We start from the raw sequence: 17,842 nt of genomic DNA, 5'->3' as shown, positions 1-17,842 counted from the left end.
TCAACTTAAGAGTCCAAAAAATAAGTATACTAATTTACCAGTAATTCAATTACCTTTAAATGTACTTTTTGAAAGTATACTTCAAAAAAAGATGTAATTAAGTTCAACTTAAGAGTCCAAAAATAAGTATACTAATTTACCAGTAATTCAATTATCTTTTAAATGTGCTTTTTGAAAGTATACTTCAAAAAAAGATGTAATTAAGTTAAACTTAAGAGTCCAAAAAAATAAGTATACTAATTTACCAGTACTTAAATTATTTTTTAAATGTACTTTTTGAAAGTGTACTTTGTTGTCAATGTATTTTAAATTGTATAGAAGTTTATTTTTTTTAAGTGTAATAAATTTGACATACTTAGAGTAACAATTTAATATACTTATGGGAAGTATATTTTTTGGAAATTAATTGTTAATTTGCTTTTTTAAAGTGTACTATGATCTCACTTCATTAGAAGTGTGACTTCTGTACACTTTATACGGTACACTCTAAAATAAGTGTATTTTTAGTTGCATATCAGAGTACTTTCATAAAATACGTTAGAATAATAAAATGTATACACTGCATGAAAAGAGCTGTATCCGGATAAATACGGATGGGAAATCCCTGCTAAACTTTAGGTTTGCCAGATAAATGAGGCAGAGTGCTTGGAAACGTACTCAGAAGTAAACTCGTGAAACATCCAGAAACCTTGTGTATATAGGAACTGGTGGAAGTTTCCAGGAATCCTCAAAGCTGGATGTGAGGAGTGCTGGTTGTGAGGTGTGAAGGGTTAATGACAGAGGTGCTGTCTCTGTTTTCAAAGCTGGGTGGGAGGTTCGAGGCAGCACATAACATAAAAACTGGATAAAAACATTATAAATCTACAAGTGCGTTTACTAAATACATGTATTATTATGCTAATGTAATTTAATTGATAAAGGTTTTTTTTATTTAAGAAAATCTGAGCATCACTGAAAATAACTGTCAACATGTTTGTCAACTAAACATGTTTTGTAAACGTTATACATTTTATAAAAATATTTTATATTTTTATTATTGATAAAGTATAAAGAACAAATCAGTGTGAAACGCAGATTATAAAAAGTACATAAAGTGCCAGCAGAGGATCCAAAATAATGAAGAAAAAAAACACATTTGAAACATCCAATGGATCTTGGAACTCGTAGTCAAATTTACATCTACAGCATGTAAGAACGCCAGGGCAAAAGACTTCAATTCCCAGAATGCACCTGCACCCACCCATTCATTCCCACCAATCAGAATCAACGGCATTATTTCAAACCGCTACTGACTCGGTCTTCGTTTTCATGCTAAACAGTACGGCTGAGGTAAGTTTGACTTTCATTCCTCTACATCACGCAGATCTGTTCCGTATTTGTTTCTATTTTGTTCTTTACTGTGATTATTTTTGTCTTTATGCGAGAAGTGTTTTAATTTAAAGCACACACAGGAAACATTAAGAGTATACACTGTGACTGTACACAGTAACTTAAAGGGGTCATATGATGAAAATGTTAGCATTGCCACTTTGTAGGTGTGAGCAAAAATAGGTCATTGAAATTTGGCTTTCATTATGATGTCATAAGGATATCTTATTAGAATAATACCGCCTCCTTAATCTGAACTCTCCAACCACTGCACTGCCGTTTAGTGCAGAGAGAAAGAGAGAGAAAAGAAGGACTTGACAGCACAATTGAGTTGAATTACAACAAACCACCATCATTGTGATCAGTGTTTGCACTTTATCCGCTCATTTGCATTTTAAAAAACACACCCAAAACGACACATTTTTGCTCAGACCTACGGGGTGGCAGTGCTGACATTTTCATCATATGACCCCTTTAACGTTAGTAAGTTCAACATGCGGTTTTTCAGTGAGCAAAGTTACATGCAAAATGCCTGATAAACGAATCAATTCGATGTTTAAAACTTTAAAAATAAAACTGCAAGATTACTTGTGTTGGAGATGTTCAGCTAAATGTAGCAAATGGCTCTTTCTGCTATTTTAAACGATATAGACGATTTCTGTTGTTTAAAAGCTCATTCAATTGCTGTAGTTCTGATAGATGCTGCGTATTTGCAAGCCTGTTTTAATAGCTTTATTCTGTTTAGTAACCAACTTAAGCCAGCTTCACTTTAAGTTTAAGATAAACTAACTTTAGATGCTGTTGTAAAGAAGCTTGGAGTCAAAATATATTTTAAAGTTGTATGATTGCCTTCTTTTTTTAATATGATGTCTATCCATGTTTGTGTTTACAGAGGTCATGTACCATGTGGTCGACCTTGCTGATGCTGAAGAGGTTTCTGTGTTAAAATGATGTAAGTTTAATCATTAATCTTGTTTTAATTCATGCCCATGTCATGCTGGCTACCAGTCAAATATCGCATACAATTAAAAATACTATTAATCACCTATGAGGAGATGGTCTGTGGACGAGTCCCTCTGTCATTTACTCATGAGCTAGAGTAATGACGGGTTTAAATGGACGCGAACTAATATGTCAGAGTCCAATGCTTATGTTTAAGTAAACGTTACATGTCCGTGTATATGTAAGAGCTTTCTCTGATATTGGTGAAATAAGATCGCTCAACTTTCACACGCTTGTAAAATGAAACGAAAGACGCGCAGATCAGACGCTTTTATCAATGAAAGGCTAAAAATAGCGCTGTCACCGTGTGTTTGTGCTACGTTAGATGTCAGAAAAGATGAAAAACATTTATCTCAGTAACAGTTACCTCAGATTACATAAATGGGCGGAGAGACGGCGTGTGGCTGTTCCAAGACATTAAACCACATGCATGTTTACACTAACAAGTGTTACGCATACCCATGCTATAGTTAGCCAAGGAACTATAAAACTTCAAGTTTACAACATAAACTGTATATGTAAACGAATATGCTGAATTACCTGTGGTGAAGATAACTTAGCAACTTCATTGTCCAATGAGACCCATCTTGGAAAACTAACTCCAATATTGACTTTGGTCTTGATGTTTTTCCTGTCGCGTTGTCGTTTAAAATCCCTGTTTCGCTTCCTTGGCGACTTGTTTTAATGTCCTCGAGAATAGTTCTTCAACAGGCTTTCAAATCAAAGCATTAGATCGCAGGTTTATCTTCGGCGTGCGGCCGAAGGATTCAGTCTAACGCAGGTCGCATATCCGGGCTGCATACGTCATCAAGCCTGGTTTATTTAAATTAACTGAGCATTACATTCGCAAGTCATAAGCATATTACATCAATTTAAAATTAACTAAGAATAAATGTCAGCTTTATAATTTTTAATATTCTGAAATTAGACTGTCTTGATGACGTATACCGCCTACACATGCAACCTCCGTAGGCTTCAGCTCGCGGCCAGCTTGAGTGTACTCTGAAAGCGCGAAAGGCGGAGCTTGAATTTCAGGAATGTCCCTCGTCGGCGAATGTATTTCAAAGATGGAGGCACAACATGGATTCAGCCAGAGAGCGACTCGATCGTATGTATTTTAAATAGCAGATTCTACACTTACGAGAATACTTTGATTAGTGGGGTGGAAGTAATTACACATGAATGAGCACATACTTTTGGAAGAAAACATGGGTTTTTGCTAAGAATTAACTAAAAAAAGTACACACTGGAGCTTTAACAGAGTACAAATTGTAAGTGTAAATATTCATAAACTCCAAACTTACCTGGATTTTTTAAAGAGTTTCTGAGATGTTTGTCATCCCAGAAGTTTCATTTGATTATTATTGTCTTATTGATTTTTGAATTAACATGTGATCTACTTAATTTCTTAAAATTACTGTTTTGCTCACATTTGCTCAAATAATAAATATAACGTAAAAATGTTTCACCAAAAAATTAAGTAAATCATAATAAACGTTTGGCATGAAACAATCTAAATTTTTTTATAAGTTGATGTTAAATGTAAATAATATTGCCTACAATAATTATAAATAGTTTTATACAATAATGTGTAAAACTTAAATGTAGGCCTATATAATTGTGCAGCTCTTAATAATATTTTAATCTTACTTAATAAGCTGATGTTAAATACATAAAGTATGAATTTGAATGACCAATTAAAAACAAAAATATATAGCCAGCCTACAGTGTGGCATTCTCAAATATATTGATAAAATGTATAAGAAATTTTAAGGATGTAGAAATCATTTGTTAGTTAAATACTTATTTTATTTGATGAATAAATCTAAAAAAACATCTGTACATTTTAAAGATAAGCAACAAAGCGATTTCTAAAATGAGGGAGGGGCTAATCCAGTAGGCAATGCAAAACTATGAGAACGGATTGCAAAAGCGTGCGCACGGTTTATAAATTCGTGGGTACGGATTGCAAAAACTGAGGGCACAGTTTAGTAATCCGTGCGCACAGATTGTAAAACTGAGGGCACAGTTTAATAATCCGTGTGCACGGTTTAGTAATCTGAGGGAACAGTTTACAAACTACATTTGTTTTTTCCACACCTGACCCTAGCAGGGCTCGGTAGCGTACGTAATGGACGCGGTAACTGCAATCCAGTATTGTACAGTGTTACTGAAAAGCAAACAGCAGAGAATAACTAACAAACCCAAAAAACTGTGATGTTCACATTTTAAGCTTTATTTTTTTTTAGCTTTAACGGCTTTATCTTTGTTTATCTGCAAGGATGCACGTTTCAGCCGATGTAACGTTACCTGAACTTGACTTTCACCCGCATGCTTTTCATCAACAAAAAAATCTGTGTGAAACATTAGGATGATGACCATCCCGTCGTTTTACTCTGCCTGAATTCATAAGTTTTTGATTTATGATTTACGAATATGATTTAAATAAAAAAGCTAACAGTTTCCTAAATTTCCTGTTCATGTCTCCCTCTATAGTGCGTATAGTAATGTAATTTACAAACACATTTATAAAACCAACATTGAATAAATGTATTTGGTTAATGTTATTATGGTTTGTACGTGCTTTTAAGTAACTTAAAATGTGCAGTGTTGCCAAGTCCAACTTTGGGCTTGTTTTTCTGTAACGACGCTTACAAATATTGGTAGTCGCTTGTTGCGGGTTTTTTTGGGCTTGTTTTTAAAGTGTAGTTGCTTATTTGGGCTTGATCCTAGCTTCATAATAAGTTGTTAATCAGACATTTTCGATATGTTATTTAAACGTAGGAGTTTGTCTAGCCTGTTCTCTCTGTCCCTCCCCTTTTCCCATACGCACAACCGGCGCAACGTCATAGAAGGTCTCTGAACAGGTTCACGCCCACTTTTGGGGGAAATCGCACTAGATGTTCCATTGGCTTCCATTCAAAATAGCGGAACAAAGCAACCTTCGCACACAGCCGGCAGGCGCAAACAACCCATGAAATCACTCAGATCAAACATGTTGAGTAATTATCTGTCCACCCTGCCGGCCATAGAGCGCGAAAGATAAATTAACATATTTAATTTGGTCAATATAAAAACATGTCTCTTTCATTCTCACAGCATCAAATTTGTGTAACAACGCTCCCTATTGGCCAGAGGTGTCTTACCCGGACATTTACTCGTACCTCATCGAGTCAACAGGGAAGCAAGTGAATGATTTTACTTCGTATTTGAAAGTTACTTCGTATTTATTTATTATGTCTTTATATTTAGAGTAATGAGTGCACTTTTCCGTCCAGCCATACAACTAACTGGCTTAGCGATATTTCCAGCAATCACTGGATGGCGTTGTTACACAAAATTCGACGCTGTGAGAATGAAGGGGACATGTTTTTGTATTGACCAAATTAAATGTGTTAATGTACCTTTCGCGCTCTATGGCAGGCAGGATGGACAGATAAATACTCAACATGTTTAATCTGAGTGATTTCATAAGTTATTTACGCCTGCCGGCTGTGTAAAAACGTTGCTTTGTTCCGCTATTTTGAATGGAAGCCAATGGAAGTGCTGCTTTTTTATCCCCCGAAAAGGGGCGGTGACGAAATTTACAGTCAAGTTCCCGGATGTGCCGGTAGTCCGTATACACTCAGAAGACAGCAGAGTTTTTACCCACCCACATCCTGCTTCTGATTGGTTCTGACCCAGATGGCAACGAGTACTAGCCAATCGGAGGCAGAGCAGAGCATTCTGTTTTGTTTTCTGGTTAGTAACTTTTAATTAATGCGCGCAAGTTGCGACTGGTGGTGACTGACTGGACTGTAGGATCAAATGCCTGGGACAAAGTGAGCGAAATGGGAAGAAATATAACAAAGACTAGGAGAAAGAGAAAGGGGTAAAAGAATGGATTCAACCTGTCGTGTGGGATGACTCAAAAGCACTGTGCAGAGTATCAATTAAGTGTGAAATACATGCACACCATGCGGACCTCATACAACATGCTAACACAGAGAAACATAAGAAAAATGCGGCACCGTTTTCTACGGGTGTAGAAAAGTCGCTTGTTTTGGGCTTGTTTTCACAGACCTGGTTGCTTTGTCTTGCGAGATCTGGCAACACTGAAAATGTGTTAAATGAGATAGAAACTGCTGACTGACCAGAAAGAAGCGCAACATTAACGTTGATATGTCGCCATGGAAACTCAAACATTATAACGATCCATTCTGCCATTAAATATTAACTCACTCCATAAATAGTTGAAACATGTTAAACATATGACTGAAGAAGTTAAAGACAGTCAGCAGTGTTAAAATGCTTTTGTATATCGATTTAAGCTATAGCTAGCATTTCTCCACAAATATGAATTTATGCGTCTCTCACCTGCGCTCCATGACCTAACGTCCTTAATTTTTGTCAGCTGTCAGTGAGAGGAGATGATAGTGGGCGGGGTTTTGTGTGACGTTGACCTGTAAATGCAGATACGATGGCTGGATTGCGTTTACATTACACTGAGATCTATGTGAGTGTCGTAACTCTCCTATTATACGACTCTAGACCCCTTCAAGGTTTGTAAACATTGAATGACTATCAGGTGCGCGCGCACCATGGGGTCAAACTGTTCATACCATCCAGGCTTTATAATTTAATCTAACAGGGCTGAAAAATGATGACTTACCTCAAATGAAGTGAGCACTACAAACACAAGCCTCTTTGATATTTGCATTGTCTCAGTCTGCACGTTAATTGCTTGCAGCCGCAGATGTTGTATTTTTTTGTTTTTGAGATTCTGCATGAATCGCGAAAACTTAACGGAACTAGGCATTTTTGACGATACCGAATAATACGCAACTCAATCTGCTGTTAATGACTTTTCTGACCCCGACATGCGCACCCTGTGATGTGAACCATGAAGGGGTCTAATGGAACCTCGTTTGCTAAGATCACGTGACTTGTCCAGTTTGAAACACGCTCCGAACCAATTGATTCGAAACAAAGATTCGTAAAAGTTTCGAAGCCTCATGAAGCAGTGCTTCGAAAGCATATACTGTAAAAGTTCGAAAGTACATCAATAAAATAAAAACGTATCTTTAAAAGACCATTATGTTTAACCTTACTTATCATGGTTACAGTCTGTGCTTTTTAGATACTGGTGAGATTTACATAAAAAATAACTTGCTACCGTAGAGATGCTAAAGGTACATGCATTTAAGTATTGACTTCTGTTCTTTTAGTTGCACTAAAATTCTTTTTGATTTGTTTTTGTTACAAAAATGTGCACCATAGTCCATGTGCACTACAAGGTCCTTGTAGAGTTTATTCATCTTTAAATCTTGTGTGCCCTATTATCACATTCATAAATTAAATCAAAGTGTTTAATATTATAGCACAATATTTCTAATAAATCTATTGACTTATTCTTACATTCAAAATGCACTTCATTGATGTATTTACCTTTATTACAATAAAGTAATAGTATTAGTATTAGTAATTTTTATTTAACTTTTGGGTACATTTTAATTTAATCATTTATCTTATTTAAGTTTTTTATTTACCTGTTTGTAAGCACAGTGGAGTGTTCAAACTGTGTAATTAAAGTGTTTAAAGTGGCTGACAATAATTAATATTTTTATTAGGAATAAAACTGCCTTGTTCAGCTGCAGTTATACTACACCTACACGTAGTAAATGTACTATTTTCACACTTAATATACAAAAAAATGACTCTACAGTACTTCTTAAGATAAACTTAAGAAAATCTAAGTGTACTATACTACTACATTTCAACTCAATTGAAGTATTAATGGAATTTAGAAATTGTAAGTAGTTTTTCAAATGCACTAAAGCACTATTGAAGTAAAGCTATTAAATTAGTTTATTTGTAGTGTGTCACAATTACAAATTGATTTAGCACAAAAATTAACAATGTACTACTGGTATTTAGGTAGATATTATAATGTAGTATTATGTATTGTATATATTATGTAAGATAATAATATTTTTTTACATGGTACAATATATCAATCAACATGTACACAGGAAAAAAGCCATTTAGGATTTATTTAATATTTCAATCAATTATTTTTTATTTCTTAGAAAAATTTATCCGACAAAAGATTTGCAGATGTTTAAAAACAAACAAATGTGTATTTTTTTTAAAAGCACAACTAATAACCACCTCATTACAGTCAAACAGACAATTATTTTCACAGTTCGTACAGGCGACATGCATCTTATTATGTTATTAATATAACTGTCTGATTGTTTTGTGGTTGATACAGCTTGTATCTGTAGACTATGGCCTATGTAGCTTATCTGTAATATATTCCTTGTATGTATAAAGTATAAATTTAAGTGTGTAAAACCGTTTTACCAGCAGTTAAAAGCGCTATAGAAATAAATATGAATTATTTTTAACCTCTTTCTCCCAAGAGACCATCCTGTGTGAATGGTACTTTATTACACTTAATTTACCAATCATAAAGTGTTGGGGACGTGACATCAGACAGACAATATAACAATATAAGGATGTCATCATGAGGGAAGTGTAGCTCTTTCAATGAAACTGGTTTAAACATTTGGATTGGAAGACAGATAAATTACAGATTCACATATTTCTAGTAGAGCCACAATCTTAAACCCTTTTAGACATGCTGTTTATGAATATATTTAAAATGCTTTTGTAGAGACCATTAATGCCACAATGTCACCACTAGAGGTCTCTGTTCAGTATAGTTTCTGAAGTCTGTGTGCCTAAAAAACTCAAGTCTGAACCTTTAGACCTGAGTTTAATTAGGAAATATAACTAGTTTTAACAAACATACCTTACTAAAAACATTACATGCATTTTGAGGCAAAATAAAGGGCACTGATGTATTTTAAGATATGTCAGTGCAAGTTGTTTTGAATTTGGACAGCTCTTACATTTATTTGACTAGTCTAATCCCTCTCCGGGAAACCGTCCCTTAGGATCTATTGGGCTTGAACCATAATATTATCTTGTTTATCAGATTTTTATTTTTGTACTTTGTTGTAGGCCTATCAGATGATATACAAAATGAAATGCCTTTTGCGTGTTTGCAAACAGAGATGACGTTTTTTGTGGGCGGAGCCCAACTGGTGGCAGAAAGTGTAATGTTTCTTATAACGTTATAAAGTTACGTTTATGTTTTTTTAAAAATTAAAAGTTTAAATGTCTTGGCTATTATTAAACTATTGTGTTTACGTACAAATGAATTTGTATAGGCCTGTTTATAAATTATTAACACTTTACATCGTGTGTGTGTGTGTGTGTGTGTGTGTGTGTGTGTGTGTGTGTGTGTGTGTGTGTGTGTGTGTGTGTGTGTGTGTGTGTGTGTGTGTGTGTGTGAGGGATCAGACTTCGACAGAACACCGGATATCTTCTCTAATTATTTTCTATTCTAATTATTAAAAGATTTCCAAATGATTTCATCACTTCAGTCGGTCCGGTTGAGGGCTTATTGAAACCATAAACACCTACGTTTATCTTCAAATGGTGTCTTTGACGACGGTATAAAAATGAAGGTCATCTATTTTGGCATTCCTATTCTGACACTCAACAGCACAACAAAACATTTTCTAGTGAGTTATATTGTTCGTTTCACTCGTGTCTTATTCATTTCCACTGTTTTTCTGCCACCATAGTGCGCGCGTGGCGTAACTGTGACGTCGACTCGCAAAAGGTCTATATACTAGTCGCCCACAGCAGATTGAAATTTGCAATGCCCGCCTCCGTAACTCCGTTAATAAACGTTGTTCAGGAAACAGCATGATATACATACCAACTTCAACACTGGGATTTTTTTGGCAAAATTAAATTAAGAATTAAATATTAATTGCATATTCTTCAATGTTATAAAGTAAATATAGATTTGTATATGTTACAATGTGATTTTTTTTTTGACAAAGACTTAAACAGTTACTGTTTATTAGGCTCTAGGACATAACGAATTGTTTATTATAGTACATTAAATTTGGGATGGCACCGGGGGTGGCGAGTCAGATGTCACTGAGTAAAGTGCATTCTGAGTTGTCTGTTGTTTTAAGTAAACGGTGATAAACAGTTTTTGCAATGCGAGTGCGACCATTTTATTTATGTCCCCACCAATGCCAGAATCAAACCTACGCCCTTGCTACTACTTAACACTGTGATTTTGATGTATTAAAATAGTACATTCATTCATGTGTTGGGGGATAATTTATTGTTAAACTTTTTTGTTTTTCCCATTGCATGATCACAGAAACAACTGAAGTGTAAACTTTTGTGAAAAATGCTGTATGATAAGTTAAATAATGTGGAATATGTTAACATAAAAAGAATTGAAATGAAGGAGTGCAATGCAATAATGGTAATAAATAAGCAGAAAAAAATGCAGGTTTGAGGACAATGAGCAAATATCTTGTCCTGTAGGCCTATAATAAATGTATCTGTAGTATTTAATGGTGGTTGATGATGATTAAAATGAACAAATTAAGTCACTGAACACACCTGAAAGTATCAGTCAATGAACATTAGCTTTGTGCTTCAAAGACTTAATTTAGACTCCAGAGGGGTATTGCACAAAAGCAAGATAAGGGATTAAGCTGGGATTTTCCAGTTATCCTGGCTGAATTTATCCCTGACTCGGTTGCATGAAGGGAGGCTAAATTAATCTAGATGAAGTTACTATGGAGATTTACTTTTTGCAGCTAGCCTGCTCCAGAGCAGGCTAACAACCAGGCTAAGATTAATCCTAGTGATTAATTTAATTCAAAGAACTTTATTAATCCCAGGGGGAAGGTGCTTTAATGTTACAATTATAGAAAAGAAAGAAATTAAAGAAAAAAGAAATAAAAACATAACTGCCCATCAATGTTTTAAAAATTAATAGATTAGAAATATAAAAAAAACTATAACTTTTCCCATATAAAAAAAGGTAATTTACTTCAATAGTGCATTGTCCCAGCACTTACAAATTGGAGTTAAACAGCCTCATGACCACAGGTATAAAAGATCTGCTAAAATGCTCAGTAGAACACTTAGCAGTGATCAGTCTCTGACTAAATGTACTTCTCTGTTCGGCCAGCACCCTATGTAGTGGGTGAAAGGGATTGAATATAGTTTTGAGAGTATTCTTTTCTCAGCCACAACAGAACAGAGTCCAGCTCCATACCAAGTACAGAGCCAGCGCCTCTAATGAATTTGTCCAGTTTATTTCTGTCCGCCACCTTCATACTAATTCCCCAACAGACCACTGCATAAAAATTGATGCTAGACACCACAGACTCCTAAAACATTCACAGCATGGTATAGCAGACTATACCATTTCAGATTAATCGGCTAGTTTCTCTGAATCCTACTAGATATTCATGTGTTTTAGTCACTTCATGGTCTTGCATAAAAATACTAGATACTGTCATTTATTTAGTGTTATTATTAAGACTTCTGTCAGGGGTTTGATGAATAAATTTATTAATGCAGTTGTAAGAAATGGCTGATGAAGTTGAAATGCGGTTTCAATTAAGTACATATGTAGACTAGCATTAAGATATGAGAAATACCTGATTGAGCGGTACGGATTCTCATGTGATGTAAGAAATGTCAGTCTAGCACTGAAATCACTTCTACAAGATTGCAAGTAACAGGAACAGATTACTCCATAAAGTGTTACATAAGGGCAGTCACAGTAGAACAGGCATTATTTTGTGTAACAGCTTTCCCTATTGTCTTTGGATGCAGTGGATGGCACCCACCCCTATGACAGATATATAAGACTTTTTTAATGTTAAACTTAGTACAGACAATAAAATATGTCAGCAGACACTACCTTATGTGTAGATTTATTTCTGCAATCAAGTCATCAGCATGCAGAATGTTCTTGATCTTAATTTTCTGAAAGTGATGGATGGTCCAAATTATTATGCACATGCTATTTTTGTTTGCTTTTTAAAATAAAGTCAGTAAGTTTACAAATTGTATTTAAATCTCAATAGTTATGTGACATTGTGCATGTTATTCTATTTAAATACATAATTTGACGTATTTAAAATCTCAAAAGATACTTTATTACTTAAATATGCAAATTATGCTTTTCCAAATTATTATGCAAAATGCACTTTATCAAAATTCATTGTGTTAAAATAATCATCAAAACAGATATCTGTCAAATGTGCTGCAAAGACAGATAATAAAAAAACATTGTAAATCAAATAATGTATTTAAGACAGGTTACATAATAATATATGAGCTTGCTTTTGACATGACTTTTACTGTCCCATTTATTAAACTTGTAAGTCTATAGTTTTTGTCTTTTTTTTCACTTGAAGATGCTAGTATTGTATCCCAGAGTTGATGTTTGAATATGAATTATAGTGCTGTCCACCTCACAGATCTTTCATATAATGATACTTCATAAAGAGGTCAGAGGATAGTATTCATACTGTACCTTAATTTTTTTTTATTTCATGGCCATATTAAAATAGTCACTGTTGCTTTTTTGCAGCATGCTATATCCTGCATGAAAGTAAATTAATTTAAGAAGACATGATTTATTTTTTCCTATGCCCATCTTTAAGGTACTCTAAATATCTTCCAGATGTCCTTTTGGCCCCCTCAAGGGACCTACTATCTTACTTCGCAATATTCCAGTCCAAACCAGCCTTGTTTGAACATGGTGGCTATTCACCAACAATCCAGAATATACTATTCAGTGTTTTATAGCATGTCAATGAATACAACTGTTTGAAAACTTTATGAAGCTCACAGTAAATGTAGTATGTTTGCTTTTTAGCAGTGGCATTTTTATTGTTGCCTTTTCCTAATGTTTTCCTTAAAAAATTCTTCATATGGTCAAATCCTGTACATAAATCTTATAATAATTCAATGATTTCTGTTTAGTTCCACCAAATATAAATTGTTATAGAAAATAAATAGCTTTTTTAAGAAAATGCACACTTTTTTGCATCAAATACTGTAGATAAACATAGTAGTAGTTAAGTGTTTGCCGTTTCATGATGAATTTTTATGAGTTTTATCAATTTTTGCATCAGTGATTCTGTGATCGATTCCGTGGTCTGTTAAAGAATTCCGTGAACGTGCACTTATCCTAGCTAGCTACACCTGGCTTGACATAGCTGCACGTTCTCATCCTGGCTTAGCAATCGTGCAACAGACTTAGCCAGGATGGGCTGATTAAACTAGGTCAAGCTGGGCCTTTTCTGTTATCCTGGCTTTCTTAATTCTACTTTTGTGCAATACCCCCCAGAGCTCAGTGACTTGTGTTGTGAGCATGGTTGACAGTGATCCGTTGTCAGTATTGCATGTAAAGCAAGTGGTTTGAAATTCAATTGATTTGCAGTTCACCATCCCATCCACTAGGCGTCCTAAGTGAGCTTTGTATCCCTGAAAACATGATCCTGGGGCATAGTTGATAAGTGGCCACCATAGACATTGGCTGAATCCCAAACCGCCTACTTCCATACTATATAGTATGTAAAAAAGCGCTACTTTGCGTACTACATAGTATGGAAGTAGGCGGTTTGGGATTCAGCCATTATATACGTAGACACCTCATGACGTGCTGGTAATTAATTACTATAGACGGGTTGCACGGCGACGTCACTAACTGGTTGCGCGTGCAACCGAGAGGCAGAAAGAAGAGACGTGCATTGTGTTGTATGCTAGTAGCGGTGTCTGTAAGTCAAAATACCAAGGAATTTTTGCGTGGACAATAGTACCAACAGAGTCAGTGCTGGATGTCTGATGTTAACATACCAGTAGATGCGACTATTACGTTACTAGCATTAAAATTATAACATTATAATTCATACATGTATCACAGTAACACTGCAAAAATAAAGACAGAAAAACAGATCCAACTAAAATCAAGTCTTATTTATATACAAAAAATAAAGAACGCTTCAATAATTAAGGTTGTTGCAGTAGCACATCAGCTCACCAATCGGGCTTTCTGCCTCCTGGATGCGCGCGCACACTGCAATGTTTGTAAACTTGCAACCCCTCTATAAGTAATTAATGAGTAAGTAATTGTATAAGTAGACAGTCAAAAGTGGAAATGGTACAGTATAATAATCTTAATAATAAAATTACACAAGCAATGTGTAGATCTCCCACCTATAACCTCATATACTACTATATGAAACATGTCATTTAAAAGACATCAATTGTAATTTTAACAACGTTCTAACTACATAAATCATAACGCGATTTTGTAATAAGGCGCTAAGAAAACTACCCATGAGGAGTTTTTTCAGCCAATGGAATCACGCGTGGTCCTAGGGGAGACAGAATTGCTCGGGGGGACCGAATTGCTCACGACACTTGAACGCATAGATATGTGTAAAGGCTGGATGGCTCAAGGCGGAGTCCCTAACGGCATCACCTGGCGGCCGTCTTGGGGCGGGGCGCTCGCTCACTCGTATCATTGGGTTTGGTGGTGCAGGTGCTTTTGAATGGCCGTGGCTTGCTCGGTTTTCTACCGATTTTCGGGCGGTTTGGGTTTTTACGAGCGTTATTAACGTGGCTATAATTCTGGATGCTTTAACATGTTTCATGAATTTATTTTTTATTTTTAGTATAGGTATGCAGTGTCATAGGTACATCTTTGACGTTTATAACAAACCAAACCGTTTGAAAATCGGTAAAAAATTAAGCAAGTTATGGTCATTTAAAAGTACCTGCATCATTAAAACTCAATGCTACGAGTGAGCGAGCGCCCTGTCCTAAGATGGCCGCCAAAATGCGGACGTTGCACTCAATTGGCCAGCAGCGCGGACGAGCCATCTAGCCTTTATATCTATGCTTGAACGCATCAAGCGTCGGCGCCATATTGGATGGGTCTCCTCACTGTACGATAGCACCGGAGTCAATGGGAGTTAACGGAAAGAAAGCCATACTATGGCCGTATTTTGTGCAGTTTACGGTTGCAATATTGATTCCAGATCACATGGGATTACATTTCACAAGTAAGATTGAACAATCATTTTGGTTATTTTACGTTATTATTTATAATATTATGTCAATGTTCAGCAGGAACTGGTATTCTCTCTCATGATCTCTCGCTGTTTTTTCTTCACATTTGAAGGTTTCCCAGTGATACAGGCATGAGGAGGCAATGGGAAGTTGCTATAAAACGGGAGTGTTTTGTTGTGACAGAGTCGTCAAAGCTCTGTAGCAAAGATTATAGAAGAACAAGAGGGGAAACTCTGATTCGTTTTTGGAAACCGCCACTAGATGGCGCTTCAGTAGCGCGACCGCCATTTAGGCATGAAAATTCTCTCAGCCAATTCATTGTCAATTAATTCATATTAAAATTAATTTAATACCTAATTACATAAAATACCCAAATACGTAAAAATTACATAAACATTTTGTACTAAAGTTCTTTTTACTTAAGTAAAAGTAAAAAAGTAGATGTTTAATGTACTTAAATATTACATATAAACCAAAAAATTGAAATTATGAAATGTAGTGGAGTAAAAATTATGATAATATGCTTTGGAATATAAGTTTTCCAAAATAAACACTGATAAAATACAGATACTTGAAAATTTACTTTATGTAGAAAGTAAAATACTTAAGTAGTGTCTGCTTCTGTCAATATGACATACTTAAAGAGCATAATACAAAGTATTTTAGGATGAAAGCAGTATTTTTCGATGTGTGGCAGCGTCCTGTATCATAACTAAATCTCTGCCGCTCATAACAACTCAAACCGTGTGAAAATCCGGTAAAAAATTAGGGGAGTTATGATTATTCCTTATTAGAAATGAATGCAAGGGAGCGCACTGGAGACCCATCCAAGATGGCGGCCGCCCGATACGTCAGCTCCAATAGGCAGCTCAGTCTACGAGGTGTCTACGTATAATGTCTATGAGTGGCCACCAACTCTTGTATTTTAATTTTTATGTATTTTTGTATTATTTTATGTAGTTTGGCCACGCATTAATAAAAAGCATGTATGGACGTATTTATTTATGTATCACGCTGCAGGTGCAACTGCAATAAAGAGATGTTTTTTCTTATGTTTGAAATAGTAAAGTAGAATTTGTCAAATGATTTTTTTCTGTTTTGTTGTTGTAATCCCGTTTTAAATGACAGCTACTGTATTCACATTTGTTACTAGTCAGATAGTGAGTAAAACACAGTAACATTTAAATTTTGCCATTCAGCAAAATAATATGAATACACCAACAGACCTGTTTTTGTTTTTGTGACTAGTGCCCTGTGGCTCAGTGGTATGAGCATGCATGTATGCAATCATGATCTTGTGATCCAGGGTTCAAGCCCAGCATGCTTGTGTAAGTACTTTTTTTAAGTTCTTTTTGTGCCAGAGATAAATCTAAAAGATAAAATTACCAGGAGAGCTGCCTTGGGCATGCAGTGCCCAGTGGCTTGGAGATAAAAACACTGAACTTGGATCAGGACTCGGAGGTCCAGGTTTTGAGCCCAGTGTTGACCTGCATGTGGTGTTGTGTGGCCTAAAAGCCTGAGTTGGTTCCTATGACCAGGGGCCCGTTTCAATAAGGAGGTTCAACCAACTCTGAGTTTAAACTTGAACTCTGAGTTGATTTACTCTTAAGCCCGGGATACACTGCACGATAATTGGCTGTCCCAGACGAAAGATTGCCATCGTGAAACTATCGTCGCGATTTCTGTGATCGTGGCTCTCCATCGGTGGTCCTATGTCGTACAGTGAGAGAGGTTGAAAGATGGCCGTTTTGCCGGTCTTGCGTCCAAAGATAGCCTACGATAGTTTTCTGGCAGTGTCAGAAATTCGGCATGATCACCGCACAGTGTGTTTGCTGCTACGACCTGCGCGCCGGTATTTGTTTACAACGAGCGCATGCTGGTGACGTTGCGCAACGTGTGACGCAGCCGCCGAAGCTTCCGTGTCATCATCGTACAGTCTACATGCCTCTCGTACCCGAGTTTAAACGATACATGTCGCACAGTGTGATAAGGTAATGATCTTATAAGAGGACAAAAATCGTGCAGTGTATTCCGGGCTTAAGATAGTAAACTCTGAGTTTTCGGTTACAGAAAAGCTGATCTGAGTTAGTTCAATCGACTCTGAGTAGGTTGACTCTGAGTTAAGCGCGTGCACAGCCACAATGAAAAGCTATCATCAATGGAGCTCAGATATTACGATTTACCATGGCAACAGCACGTGACAAAGAAGTCTTAATCATTTTTACTACTAAAACTGAAAGTGTACAGCAACTACGAGCATATAATTTAAAGAAAAGAGTTGTTTTTGTAAATTGCTACTCTAGTAAATGCGTACATTTAATTTTTCATCACAGTTAAAATATCCGAAGTAAATAAACTGAGGACTGTACATTATTATATTCATTTACATGCACATGCAATCCCATGGACAAAAAGATGACAGCAGCTTAGCTAAAATAAAATTAAGCATAATACTTTGTCATATAAGGCTACGAACTTTACAAATGTTTGTCATGAATAAAACAAAAAT

Source organism: Misgurnus anguillicaudatus, chromosome 1 (assembly GCF_027580225.2).
Source record: "Misgurnus anguillicaudatus chromosome 1, ASM2758022v2, whole genome shotgun sequence".
NCBI lineage: Eukaryota > Metazoa > Chordata > Actinopteri > Cypriniformes > Cobitidae > Misgurnus > Misgurnus anguillicaudatus.
The sequence above is the reverse complement of the archived record's forward strand: the minus strand, read 5'-3'. Positions refer to the sequence as shown.